Raw genomic sequence first — 14255 nt, forward strand, 5'->3', positions numbered from 1 at the left:
AGGAGCCAGGGCTGATTCAGATTGAGCCAGGTGGTTAGGCCATTGAAGTGCCTTCTGACATACCTGACACCTGAGTGCTCATTAGACATTTCAGGGTCTTTCACTGGTTTTGTTAAGTTGTACATGTTGGTCAACTAAAGACAACTAAAAGAGTACAGTACAATACTGGCACCATATTCTGCCATGAAGATGCAGATGAAACTCAATGACTTCAGTGGGGATCTTGCATGTATAATGATTTCAGGTTTGGACCTTGGAACAATAATGGAAAAATATACCTTCCTTTTAATTCTCATCTTTCTTCCTCTGGCACTGATGTCAGGAGCACTCAGACAAAAACATAGGCCACAGGTGACTCTTTGTCTGAATGTTTGTCATCTCGCAGTTTTTCTTTCAGTGCTGCCATCTGGATCCTTTAGCAGTTCCACAGGCAATCATGTTGTTGGCTCTAGGGCTGCCTCTGGGACTCTCAAGTGGCTAAGATGCCTTGTCATCTCAGATGTCATTTATCTCTTGACTTTACTTTGATCTTCAGGAGTTTGTGCAAAATTATCTGCTGGAGGAAAAAATGTTTTTGTAACTTTCCACTCTGATATGTGCATGAAGGATTTTTAAAGGAAGAAAATGGGGCTCAGTCCCTCTATCTACACTTTGTTATATTGTAACAATTATTATAAATATTATTTATTTTAACATATAAATAAGACAACACATCCGTCCCCAATCTCTGTGTACATATTTGTAACCCCTTATTTGTTGTATGATACAGAATCTTTATGTTGTTTTGACATTGTCTAACAGGTGCCCGGACTGGCACCATCCAGAAATACTGAAATGTTACTCCACTCCCATTTGTTTTTAATAGGGCATTCACATTTTTCCAATAAGGAGAAAATTGTATCATTGCCACTGGCAAACATCTGTGTTCCTGATATGTCTAATGCTATCTCTAATTTGTTCTGTGAAACAAACTCAAGTTTTCCCCTTTATATCTTCAAAGTCATGTGTGAGGTTTTAGCATGCTATTCCCTTACAGTTAAAGGAAATCATATAGCTAAACACTGGCTTAGTACTTTAAGTATTTGAAAGGCAAAATTAGAAAGTAAGTTGAGGTTAGGACAAACAAAATGGCATGATTCTCTGTAAACCAATGTTTAAACCAAAATATTTGTATGTATTAATTTTCTTGACACTTTAGCTTACGTGTGTGTGCATGTGTGTGTGTGTTGAGCCCATTTTGGGTTTACACCATGGAGTTTCTGGGGGTTATGGTTCACTGGACCTTTCTGCTTACCACTCCCAATGGATGATCCTACCTGTAACAAAGATGATACTGGAAAAGGAGGTACTGTGAGTTTTCCCCAAGTTAAACTTGTTCCTTTTCTTGAGAGAAGGAAATGCAAGTGATAGAAACATGCTGAATTTCGAGCTGGTATAAAGGAATGGTTTCTAACCTAAGTTCAAAAGCAGATCCTCAGCCAGTGGCATTGAAACAATTTGTATATTGGGGTTGCTGAAAGCCATTGAACAAAACTATAAATTCTGTATATGATGGAAACTACTTCAAGTCAGCACCCTTAGTTCCAGCACCCCTTTCCTCAGCTGATGTACATTGTCATAATTCCATTGACTTCAATGAAGGTATGACAATTTACATCTCCTGAGGATCTGCCTCATTTTTAGAGAGACAAGCGGGGTGAGGTAATACATTTTATTTGACCAACTTCTGTTGGCGAGAGGAGACAAGCTTTCGAGCTTTCACAGAGCTCTTCTTCAGGTCTGGCAAATGTACTCATTATTTTGTAGATTAATCATATTTTTTATTTTTCTACTGTAATGCAGCTACTATAGTGCAAAAGGGCAGTCAAGCTGTCTTAAATGGCTTCAACAGACGCATGATGTCAGCTAGCCAGAGTTGGGTTATATAGTCATTGATTTGGCATCAGATCTTGGTTATTCCCAGGACATCTTCACAGGTAGCCATGGCCTCCTGTAGAATTCTGGGATCCACAGGATTCTAAAGGTGGAGCTACTGCTCATTCCAAGCCAGGCCCAAGCAAAATATTTTAGGGAGACTGTCCATGGGATCTAAACAGATTTTTTTTCCTTTCATGTGTATGATAAGGGTAAGATGAGGTCCACTGAAATAAAGGTAATTTTATCTACCCAATAAACATATTTATTGAAAATTCTGCAAAATACAATGGATAAAACTGTTGATGTCTGATGATCCTTTCTACCATTGGAGGTTTCATACCTAACATGACCACCACACAGAACAAATTAATATATTTTTGTAAATTTTAACCCTCTCATGCATTATCAAGGCACTTTAGTGGTTGAAATCTGATAAAAACAAAGAGAGAGGTCAAATTTAGACCACATTTAAAATTATTTTTTTATTCAGTGGCTCTTTAACAAGGTTTTGTCTGATCTGGCATCTGACTTCACTGCCTCCTCAATTTCCCCAAGCTGGTTGACTCTTGTGTTTTTAAACAATTTAGCCTTTCAGCCCTTTCGGGGGTGTAGATAAAAAGTCTAACAAAACAAACCAGATATCCAGCAGCCTCATACTATGTCTTCCCCTGTTTGAGCAGAGTGTTCACTTCCAGGGACACACAATATTTTCATTCCTGCTGGTCCATAATTCCTCTTCTTACCCCTCCTGGACTGAACAATCTATTTGCATATTGGTGCAGGCATCACAGAAGGGGGATTTCCTTCCCCCCTTGCTGGAAGTCCCAGCCTAGACCATTCCTTGACTTTAGCAAAGGTTTTGATACGGTCTCCCACAGTATTCTTGCCAGCAAGTTAAAGAAGTATGGGCTGGATGAATGGACTATAAGGTGGATAGAAAGCTGGCTAGATCGTTGGGCTCAATGGGTAGTGATCAATGGCTCCATGTCTAGTTGGCAGCTGGTATCAAGCGGAGTGCCCCAAGCGTTGGTCCTGGGGCCAGTTTTGTTCAATATCTTCATCAATAATCTGGAGGATGGCGTGGACTGCACTCTCAGCAAGTTTGCAGACAACACTAAACTGGGAGGAGTGGTACATACGCTGAAAGATAGGGATAAGGTACAGAGGGACTTAGATAAATTAGAGGATTGGGCCAAAAGAAATCTGAGGTTCAACAAAGACAAGTGCAGAGTCCTGCACTTAGGACGGAAGAATCCCATGCACTGCTACAGACTAGGAACTGGATGGCTAGGCAGCAATTCTGCAGAAACAGACCTAAGAGTTACAGTGAATGAGAAGCTGGATTTGAGTCAACATTGTGCCCTTGTTGCCAAGAAGGCTAATGGCATTTGGGGCTGTATAAGTAGGGGCATTGCCAGCAGATCGAGGGACGTGATCGTTCCCCTCTATTCGACATTGGTGTGGCCTCATCTGGAGTCCTGTGTCCAGTTTTGGGCCCGACACTACAAGAAGGATGTGGAAAAATTGGAAAGCGTCCAACAAAAATGATTAGGGGACTGGAACACATGACTTATGAGGAGAGGCTGAGGGAACTGGGATTGTTTAGTCTGCAGAAGAGAAGAAGGAGGGGGGATTTGATAGCTGCTTTCAACTATCTGAAAGGAGGTTCCAAAGAGGATATATCTAGACTGTTCTCAGGGGTAGCAGATGACAGAACGAGGAGTAATGGTCTCAAGTTTCAGTGAGGGAGGTTTAGGTTGGATATTAGGAAAAACTTTTTCACTAGGAGGGTGGTGAAGCACTGGAATGCGATACCTAGGGAGGTGGTGGAATCTCCTTCCTTTGAGGTTTTTAAAGTCAGTCTTGACAAAACCCTGGATGGGATGATTTAGTTGGGGATTGGTCCTGCTTTGAGCAGGGGGTTGGGCTAGATGACCTCCTGAGGTCCCTTCCAACCCTAATATTCTGTGATTCTATGATTAGCAACTGTGAGTGTCAATTCCCTTCAATACCCATCAGCACTATCCTGTTCAGGCTACTTTCTTCTAGAAATACCCTTCTAATTTCTTTTGTATCAGTGCTCTTTCAACTACCCTTGTATCACTCTTGGTGTGGGGGAGGTGATGTATCATGGGGGATGGAGTCCAACTGGGGAGTCTGGCACATGGAGCAGAATGGGGATATGAGACAAATGAACTACAACTCCCAGGATGCACCATGATGGCTTCTTGACCAACATATTTCTGTTTGCACCTGGAAAAAAAAAAGACTTTGGGGTGTTTGGTTTATTGATAAAAAATTAAAAATTTCCACAGAGAGCAGATGTTTAGTTGCAAATCCAATTTTCATTTGAAAAACAGTTTTAATGGTAAATGTTCAACCAGCCCTAATTCTAACTCAGAAGGAACATATAGATCAGTTGCCAGTCATTGAAAAGTGGAAAGAAACTCTATAATATAGATTTGCTATCTACACACACACATATTCACCCACCCAAGTGAGTGTATTCTTGTGCATGTATATGTAAACTACATATATAAAATACAAAGATTAAAGTTATGACAACCTTGCTATATTTTTTATGCTTTATTATTTACATACAAAATAAGCCTGGTCCATTTGGATTGGGATCTGTATTGAGAAATCTTTTTTATCCTAGGTACTTTGTACACTTTCTAATTAAACATAGTAAAAACTTTAATACAAAACAAAGAACAAAAGAAAATCTTCCATGATGTTTGAATTGAATAATGGCGATACTAATATATCATACCAAAGTGAACTAATGATTTCTATGGGGGAAGGGGAAGACCCTCATTTAGAGGAGTAATTTGCAAGTCATATGGGAGTATTTCATCGCTTCATGTGAAAAGGTTAGGACTGTGTTAATTTCAAGCAGAGACAATCACATAATTAATTTTCCCAGAAGGAAAACAAGGTTCATAGTACAGTGTTAGTGCCATACAATGACCTCTCACATCTGAATTTACACATAATTGTTATAATTACAGGGTCAGCTCAGAAACTCTCTGCCATTGCTAAGTAAAACTTAACAAGATAGCACTTCTTCATTTTTCCAAGTGCTATTCAATACAATGTTTCCTGATCTTAGGTTCTGTTCTTTCCATCTAGACAATATTTGCATCTAGCACTGCTCATACATCCTTTGTTAGAGCATAAGTGCTAAAATTTTACAAAAAAATTTACAGAATTATCCCAGAAGCTGGGGTTCTGAGGGCTGCCCAGGAAGAGGGAGGTGTTTGCGTAGGGAATTTTAGAGGATTATAAAAAGCTATCTCCATTCTCAGGGTTACAAAATGTTGATGGCTCAGCTAAAAATTTGAACTAATTGAAGGGGGACAACCATTCCTTTCCGAATAGCCTCACCCCCAAATAATGAATCCCACTTATCTGCAGTTGCCTTCTTTTGGGAGACCCGGATGCCGGCAGTTCCCACACATATGCACACACATTGGGGAGAAGCAGCAGGCCTATTATCCTTTGTTCCTTCATTTCCCCTCATTTTCTCCTTTTGTGTTCCCTATTAATGAGAAATCACTTCCCCAAAATTAATTCTGTCCCCATCCTCCCTTCTCCCCAGAGTCCCCATTTATTTAGTATAATAACTGTCCTGGTACAGGCAGGAATTCTGAGTATTAATAAAGCTGCTCCCCTCCACTGTAATTCCCACCAACTTCTTAGGACCCTGCCACAGCCATTGCTGACTGCACAGTACCCCCAGGGACAGAGAATCAGTTGGTCTCTCTCTTTCTCATGCCCTTGGATGTCAGGTCCATTTGTGAAAAGCTGGGACTGTTTGCAGCTGTGCCCTAGCTGTGGCAATGTTAGATTGGCCATGTTGAATTTCTAGCTATACTTTTTTCAGTTATCAGTTTCAAGGTGGTTCACATGATCCACAGCCGTAGACTCACCAACGTCACATTATTTTTGTATGTGCTGTTTTCTTAACAAGAGTTCTTTTTTGCATTTTCAAAAATGTACGTCTGAGACTTCTTTGAAGACTGAATCCTTTCCTCAAATCCCCAGACTGGCCTAAATGAAACAACTTGCAAAGTGTAAACAGAGAGATAAGTAAAGATGCTCGTCTTCTGAGGAACAAAGCTGTGAGGCAATTCAAGCTGAAGGATATTACAATTTGAGAGTCATTCTGTATTCTCTCTCTTGTGCAGACAGATTAATATTTGTTCTTCTTCATTAGTTTTGCCATAATCTAAACCGCAAGGGAAAGCCCTGTTTTTCTGTGGGGAACAAATAAAAGTTCAGAACAGATACCGTTGTACAGCTCTGACTGGCCAGACTTTCAAAAGAGCTCCTCTGCCATTTCGGTACTTAAATGAAATGGGCAGATTTTAACAAGTGTTTAGTGCTCAGCATCCCCCACTGAGAACAATAGCCACTTTGGGGTGCTGAGCACTTGTGAAAATCTGGCCACTTCTTTCAAGTATCTAAGGGTACATCTACAATGGGGAAAAAAAACCGGTGGCAGTGAGTCTGAGCCTCGATCAATGGACTTGGGCTCACGCTGTGGGGCGAAAAATAGCTGTATATCTATTCCCACTCAGGCTGGTGCCTGGCCTCAGAGACCTGACAAGGCAGGAGGATCGCAGAGACCAGGCTGCAGCCCCAGCAGGGACATCTACACTGCTATTTTTCACCCCGATAGCACAAGCCCCACAAGTCTGAGTCAGTTGACCTGGGCTCTGAGTCTTTCTATTGACTTCAATGAGCTTTGGACCAGGCCTGTAATTGAACCTGAGCTCTTCTTGCCCAGTTTTTACATCTGTCAGCTGACCATCAGCAATTGGATACTGGGAGGATTCCTCCCAGATGCTGCACCAACAGACACAGAAAGAGCAACTCACCCTTCTCGCTAAGATTACTTATTGTCTCCCTTCTACCAAACACTGAGTGACCACAGGCCTAATGCAAACCCAGTTCAAGTAATTGAAAATATTCCCAATGCCTTCAATAGGCTTTGGACCAGCTGAGATATTTAGCCTTATCCCCTACTCTGTGTTATTTACAATGGTACCGACACATAGAAAGAAAAGAAGGAAAAGAAGGAAGGCTAAAGATGTTTAGCTTGGAATTTGATTGGAAAATCAGATGGCATAATGCTGAGTGACTTCTACACGTTATAAGAGACTTGGTTCTTCGTTCTATCTACATCAAGTCTAATGACAGTCAGGTTTAGTGGAAGTTGAGAAGAATGAAGAAAGGGCCCTTTGTTCTATTCTATATCTTCATGCAGTAGGGTGCTCTTTCGCCGGAGAGTACCAGTAGTTAACAGTAACAGCAGACAGTGAGTAGGGGCAAAAGCATGCCCCTTTAACTCAGCCCTGGGTGAAGTTACACAGCCTGAAGGAACAGGATCCATGTCAATGCTCATTAACTTTGTCCTTTATGATCGCACCTTTTCCCATATGTATTAGTCGGGTATATCAGTGGGTTGGGAAGATAAGACTTCACTGAGATAGCAGCCACATAAAAAGGATGACAAACTGCAATGACAAGACAGTACTGGTAACTTGGGAAAGAGTCAAATAAAATCTGTGCAGAAAACAGTTCAGAGAGCAGTTCTGCTTAGAGCTGTTAGCACCGCAAAACGACCTCACGCATCAGATTTTTATACCAGCAAATGCCGACAGGGCTATGTTATGTGCTGTAGGCATTGGGCAGGTTCCCATGCTGAATCAAGAAGGGGGCAGAGGGGAAAGAGGGAAGACTGAGGCGGAGTATCTGCCACAGCTACATCTGCTGTCTGATCTCAGGCTCCCAAATAACTGACCCATTTTATGAAAAAAAGGTATAATCAAAATGGAAATGGGAAACATGACAGTATTTGACAAATTAATGGTGCTGTAGCTTTGGAATGGTTGAGAAAAGGAAAAACTCACAAGTGACAGAGCTAGTGTTGGCCTGTGCTTGCAATGGTGTGGCGCAACACATGACTGTAAAAATTATAATTGGCATCCAACAACCAACCAGCTGCCATTCCCTAAAACCCCCCATAACTCAACTGCTGTGTTAGTGGAATTGCTTTTAATTTCTCTTTCTTCTTCCCCACCTAATACACTTTGAAACGATCATTTTAGTCAAATTTAAAAATAAATGACATCACAGTAATACTTCTCTCTCCATCAGAGAAAATAAAATAGAAAATGGCATAGACAAACTGTGGAGGAACTGGAGTGGTTGACTGCAGTGCTGCTTTAATTAATAAATGCCTTGCCTTGCCAGGCACAATGTGATAGATATTGATCCTGGAAAGAAATAGAACGGTCCTGTGAAAAATACAGTGCTAATTAATGCTGCAGACATGTCTAAGATAGCACTTAGCTGGGGGAGGTAAGGGGGAGGTTTGGAAGAGGACAGGTGGTTGTGTTTTGTTTACTGCTTTTATTTTGGTCATTGTTTACTGTGAATTTTACTGTCTAAAATGGAAGGCTGGGGGGAGGTTTCTGTGTCTGTTACAGCGATGCAGGGGTTACAATAATTCTGCCCTATCTACAGTACATTCAGCAACCAGGCTCACTCACTTTGAGTAAAGGTCAGCCTAGTATAGAAGGTCCACATAAGGCCGTGTGTGCCACTTGAGCAAGTCTAAAGCCTGAGTAAAGGTTTTAGGGAGCTTCAAGTGGTGCATTGGGCCTTGCACATACTCTTTACTTTAGAATGAATTTCATTATTACATGGGGCTTAACTGGTATGTATTATGGTCTTGTGCAGCCCTCTCTATACTGAGGGTTAAATTGGGCCCTCACAAGGTCCTATACACCTCAGTTCTTTTCTAGTCCACACCATATAGGTCTTCAGATAACACCGTAAGGAGGGCAGTATGAACATCTTCCAATAGTGCATTAACTGATCTGACTCGAGCTGGGCGGGAAACAGGTTTCTCATCTCACGAATATTTTTGAGAGTTTGACATTTTTTCCATTTACAATCAGGATGAAAAATCAAAATCTTGAAAATATTTGCAAACAGAAAACTGGACAAAAAATAGTTTGGGTCAAACAAAACATATTTAATCATTTAAAAACATTTCAGGTCAATTTCAGCCTTTTTCCTGTAACCTTTTTTTTGTTGGTCTAATTGGCTTAAATTGCTAAATGAAAAGTGATTTTGAACTGGCAAGCCAGAATTTTCCATTTTGAACATATTAAAACAAAACATTTTGAAAATTTCAAAAAAAATTTCTCAATATTTTTTTGAGTTGGGAAATTTGTTGAACCCCGCCCAGTTTGGCGAACAGTTTTGGTTTTGACAAATTGGCATTTTTCAATGAAGAAACAATTAATCAAAAATTCCCAACTGGCTCTAGCTGTAACTAATATCTGTCAGTATTGGTTTGTTCTCTCTCATGTGGAAGGCAAGTGGTGCATAGGGCCTCAAGCAGGACTTATGTTCTGAGGTGAGTTGCACCCTTTCCTGGTGTATAATCATTCCCTTCCTTTTTCTCATTTTTTATTTTATCTACTGTTGCTTTATAAAAGCAAATTGTTTTATTAAAAAATTAAGGATTCAGTTGTGCATCCCTTAATCACAACTCGTGTGAAGAGTGCTATTTGTGAGGGTTAAGGTCACAGAACTAAGACCCAGATTCCAAAGGTCCCATTGATTTCACTGGGAATTAAGCACCTAAATCCCTATGAAGCTCTGGACCTACATCCTTAAAATCTGCATTACTGAAACCTTAAAGTTGCACAATTTTAGCCACATAGTGGGGTGGGGGAGTAAATATTTTCCTGGTGTAATTTCACTGAAATCATCAACATGGATGAATTTGGACCAAGAACTGCAAAAACTGAAGTGCAGTTCTGCCCTAAAAATTAACTCTGTTAAGTGGTGTTGTGGTTTTCCATAATCAATGTGTCATTGATTTTTCCATATTGCATTTGGTCTTTTTTGCAAGTAAAAAGATGCGCTCTAACTCCCGGCCCCATAAACTCACCTTGGCCTCCAACAGTTATGCTGGGTTCTTTCCAGTTCACACATCTGTTGAGGTCAAATTTTGAGAGAGACCAAATTTCACCCTTCACCAGCCCTGACAACCACCCACTGCCTGTAGATTGTGTCATAACTCCTGTGAAAATCCTCACACAGCTAGCAGGAGGGGAGGTCTACACAGGGATCACCGGGGTTATAATGGGAAGACAATGTTTGCATATGTGTAATAAGACAGAATTTGACCTACAGATGATGCATGAGATGGAAAGAAACCAGCTCGACTATCAGAGCCCAGGATGAGGCTGTGGAGCTGTGAGGTAGAAAAAAGCATCTTTTTACCCCCAAACTGAGCAAGCTGGATAGGGAAATCAGTGAGACACACAACGGTGAAGTCTGTGTTATGGAAATTTTCCACTGGATACACTCAGTACCCCATTTTCAAACATTCATAATATTGTTCATTTTCAATCACATTTCCCTAACTTGCCTATAGACATTCCCTTCATTGAGCAATATCATTTTGTCTAATTCTGAGGTTCAACTGTTGTTGAGCTATCGAGGCTGAACAAAAAATGTATTTCTTTCCACAATTAAAACAGTAAATGACTACACAAAATTTTCCTCAAACTTAAAATTGTTTGGAAAATTAGGAGTGATTACAAACAGGGAGATTGAATCCAATTTGCTACCTGAGTACTAAGCAAATGTTAGCGTAATATTTCAGCAAACACTTGACTACTGCTGATTGTACTAGGCATCTTGATGTTTCTTAGATATCAATGGAAGGCAGCAATAGTTAGAGTAGAGGGTCAGCAGCAAAACAGTTAATTGTAACATTGACTCTTAGCAAAAACACCATAAATCAAACTTTATTCCCTAGACAAAAGCATGTCAAACAATGAGAACAAACAAACAATTTTAATACTTGCACAAATTAACAGTTAATTAGTAATTGTCATGCCAATGAGCCACATTCTCATCATAGAGGCTGCCATCTGTGTCATGCCTCCCTTTGGTTTTAGTAGGAATGTCTGCTGAGAAAAAACAATTTGCTTGAAGGCTGGCATACTGATTTCCAAACGACAGATTACTTGATACACATTTCCATCCAAATCCCTGCAACGGATCTCAAATGGGAGGAGGTGTCCAAAGCCCTGTCCACTCCCACAGGAAGCTGGTGCCTGGGTGCCTTCCTGACCGAGAAAAGATACCTTTCAATCTGGGTTTCAAGTATGTAGTGGGGGGCATGGATCAGCTTTCATGTCACGCTGCCCATCAGTACCCAGCCCATGCCGGGAAAACTAATGATCCAACCAGCTGACCAAATTCAGTGATGAATCCTGGTCATATGCCCCTTGAGGCACGTTACACATCTGCTAAGAAGAAGTATGTAGTAAGATATGTTCTTCCTTGTGGAAGGGAGGAAAGGAAAGTACTTGAAGTGTCCAAAATTTCCTAAGTCAGCTTTACTCCAGCTTTGTCTAAAATACGACCCAATTCTCCCAAATCAGAATCAAAACTCCAATGATTTCTTTTGGAGCCTCCTGTTTATAAAAGTTAGAAAATCTAATCAGAGAACAGAAACAATACCATGTGACATAGGTGGCCATTCATAAAGTCAGTATATAAATTCCAAATAGACTAATAGATAAATAACATGAACAAAGTATCCATATATTTTTTTTAATAACAGACTAATTTATAAACTGCAATCTGTTTGCAGACAATTTGAGAGCAGGAAAAAAGGTAAAAGTTGATGGATAAATTGCAAGCAATTAATACTTCAACCATCTCTAAGTAAAAATGTGTATTTAACCTACATTTGCAATTGCACATGAGGAAGTATGTTTAAATCCTATTGGAACCAATGTTTATTCTGAATTGGTGATGGCATTAGTAGCAGCTGTAGAATGGAAAGTGGTTTTTTACCCCTTGTGATTGTAGATATAGTAGATTCAGTGTAACATTACACTTTGGGTTTTGGCAGAAATAATAGCAGAGCAGGTCATTTAATAGTTCAAGCAAAATATGTTTCTGTGAGGATGGACCTACAATTGCCAAGCTGTATGAAAACTCTGCTTCGTGTTACCAATTAAGAAAGGCTGGGTATTGCAGGGAGGTGGCGAGGTAGTCAGGGCAGGAAAGAACAAAATGAAACGGAAAATAATGTAAGAAGCAGAAAGAAGGCAACAGAGAGAGAGGAAAGAGAAGAGGCATTAAAGCGGGAAAGAGTTGAACGTAGAATCAATGACACCAGGGCAATTCTCCTCAATGACTGGGAGGGAAATGCTAAAACATAGTGTAGTTACGATAGGGAGGCAGAAGACTTGGGATTTATTCCTGATTTTGCCACTCCAATCCAAAAAAACACTTAAGCATGTAGTGAACTTTACACATGTAAATTGGCCCATTGATGTCAGGGAAACTACTTGTGTACTTAAAGGTAAGCATGTGCTTAAGTCCTGTTCTGGGTAGGCGTCTGTGTGACCTTGGGCAAATTATTAAGTGTTAGATTAGTAAATTTAAGGCACAGTCCTTAAGACAGGACTGTGAAAACCCACACAGCTCCAGAAGGAGCTCAGGAAGGCTCAATCCTTCCTTAAACTTGCAGTGCATAGAGACTGTAGTCCGCACCATCTAATTCCCTTTGGTGCACTAGGCCTGGTCTGTGGCCTGATACAATATGGGCCATGCTCACTTTTTCCCTACTCTTAACCCCCAAACCCTTTTTAACGCACTGTGTGCCCCTCAGAAATGCAAAAGTATTGAGCAGTCCCTGTGCCGCTGTTTATTTAGTGGTTGTTTTGTGACTGGCCCTTGCAAAAGAGTTAAAGGTTTCTAATGCCCTATCATACTTGCTGTGCATTCAGGCAAGGACCAGTCACAATCTGTACTAAACCTGGTTAAACAATTTTTTTAGACAGAATTGTTTTCTATCAGAAAATGCTGTTTTGTCAAAAACAAAACTCTTTGACGGAACATGTCAATTTCAATATTTTTGGTTGAAAAATATCAAACATTTTCTTTTGACTTGTCATTTCAATTAATTCTATTTACTTTTATATTACAATATAAATGTTAATATATTACATTTATATGTGCTGTTTAATATATATTTAGTATTATAATGTTTGGATATTATCAAAATAAAAAAATTTACTCAGGGAAATTAAAAAGGTCAATGTTTCCAAATGTTGTTGATGTTTTTATTAATGTATGTTCTATTAAAAAATTTGAAATTTGGAGTTTTCATTCTGATTGAGTATGACATTTCAATATGTCGGAATTTTTCCGCTGGCCAGAAATTCAATTTTCTGAACAGGTGTATGCTATAAATAAGTTCATAAGTTATAACAATCCATTAAGTTTTCCTACCTGTGAAATGTGGATAACAGAATTTTTCTATCTTTGTAAAGTGTTTTCAGATCCAAAGTATATTACAATCTGTCCCATTGTGTGGTATCCATCCCTCATTCCTTTAGCTGTACATTGTCTGAATTTGAACCTGATCCTGCATCCACCAAAGTCAACAGTGAAATGCCTGTTAACTTCAGCGGGAGCAAGATCAAGGTCTAAGGCCCCAGTACTACAGCTGACAACATGTGAGCTGGCTTTGTACCTATGGAATACTTCACTAGCTTCAAGGGCTCTCCACTCACACATATCAGTCCACCTGTGTGGTATCAATTGCAGAATCATGACTGTAAAGCTCTCTGTGAGTTCCTTGTGGCAGGGACTTATCTTCCTGTATTTGTCTGTAAAGCAGCATAAACACCTATGATTGTATAGAAATAAAATCATAATAATGTTGGATTTTAACCTGTGTGCACACACTTAGTTTTTCCCGATGTATTATTTATCACATTTTTCAACTGCGTTATGTATAGTTGAGTTCAAGACTCTAAGATATGCACCAAGGAAGGTCTGTGAATTACATGCCTCATCTGATGTAAATTACCTGTGCAAAGTACGTACCATAAAGCTATCATATTTTTAAAGCATTCAAATCCCAATGTACAACTCAATAACAATGCACTTGCTGTTAAAGTATTGGCTTCTTTCATTCTGTCATTGTACAATATTGACCAGAAATTGATTTGAGAGTGCTGAGCAATTGCTGTTATTACATGGTTATTTACACCTTCAGATTATAGTACATGATAATTTATTTTAAAATTGGCAATAAAATGACTGCCTTGCTCCAAAATCGAAGAATTTATCCAGAACACAACTTGGCTGTGCAATCAGACTCTACTAGCACCATTTGAATTCACAATAAAGCTTTCCTGCCCTCTCTACAGACCACGTAGATGCAGCCACTTTAAGAGGGATTGAATTATTGAAACAATCCCCAAATCGCTTTCATG

General features: G+C 39.7%; 1 long non-coding RNA gene across 1 annotated transcript in view; it reads right to left on the reverse strand.

Moving 5' to 3' along the window:
- Positions 1 to 305: 305 nt before the first annotated feature.
- Positions 306 to 14255, reverse strand: part of LOC141982988 (uncharacterized) — a 70209-nt gene continuing 56259 nt past the window's right edge. The window contains exon 4 of the long non-coding RNA XR_012638260.1: positions 306 to 556. This is a non-coding gene — a long non-coding RNA (uncharacterized LOC141982988). The remainder of the gene's footprint in view (positions 557 to 14255) is intronic.

Source organism: Natator depressus, chromosome 1, assembly GCF_965152275.1.
Source record: "Natator depressus isolate rNatDep1 chromosome 1, rNatDep2.hap1, whole genome shotgun sequence".
NCBI classification, from domain to species: domain Eukaryota; kingdom Metazoa; phylum Chordata; order Testudines; family Cheloniidae; genus Natator; species Natator depressus.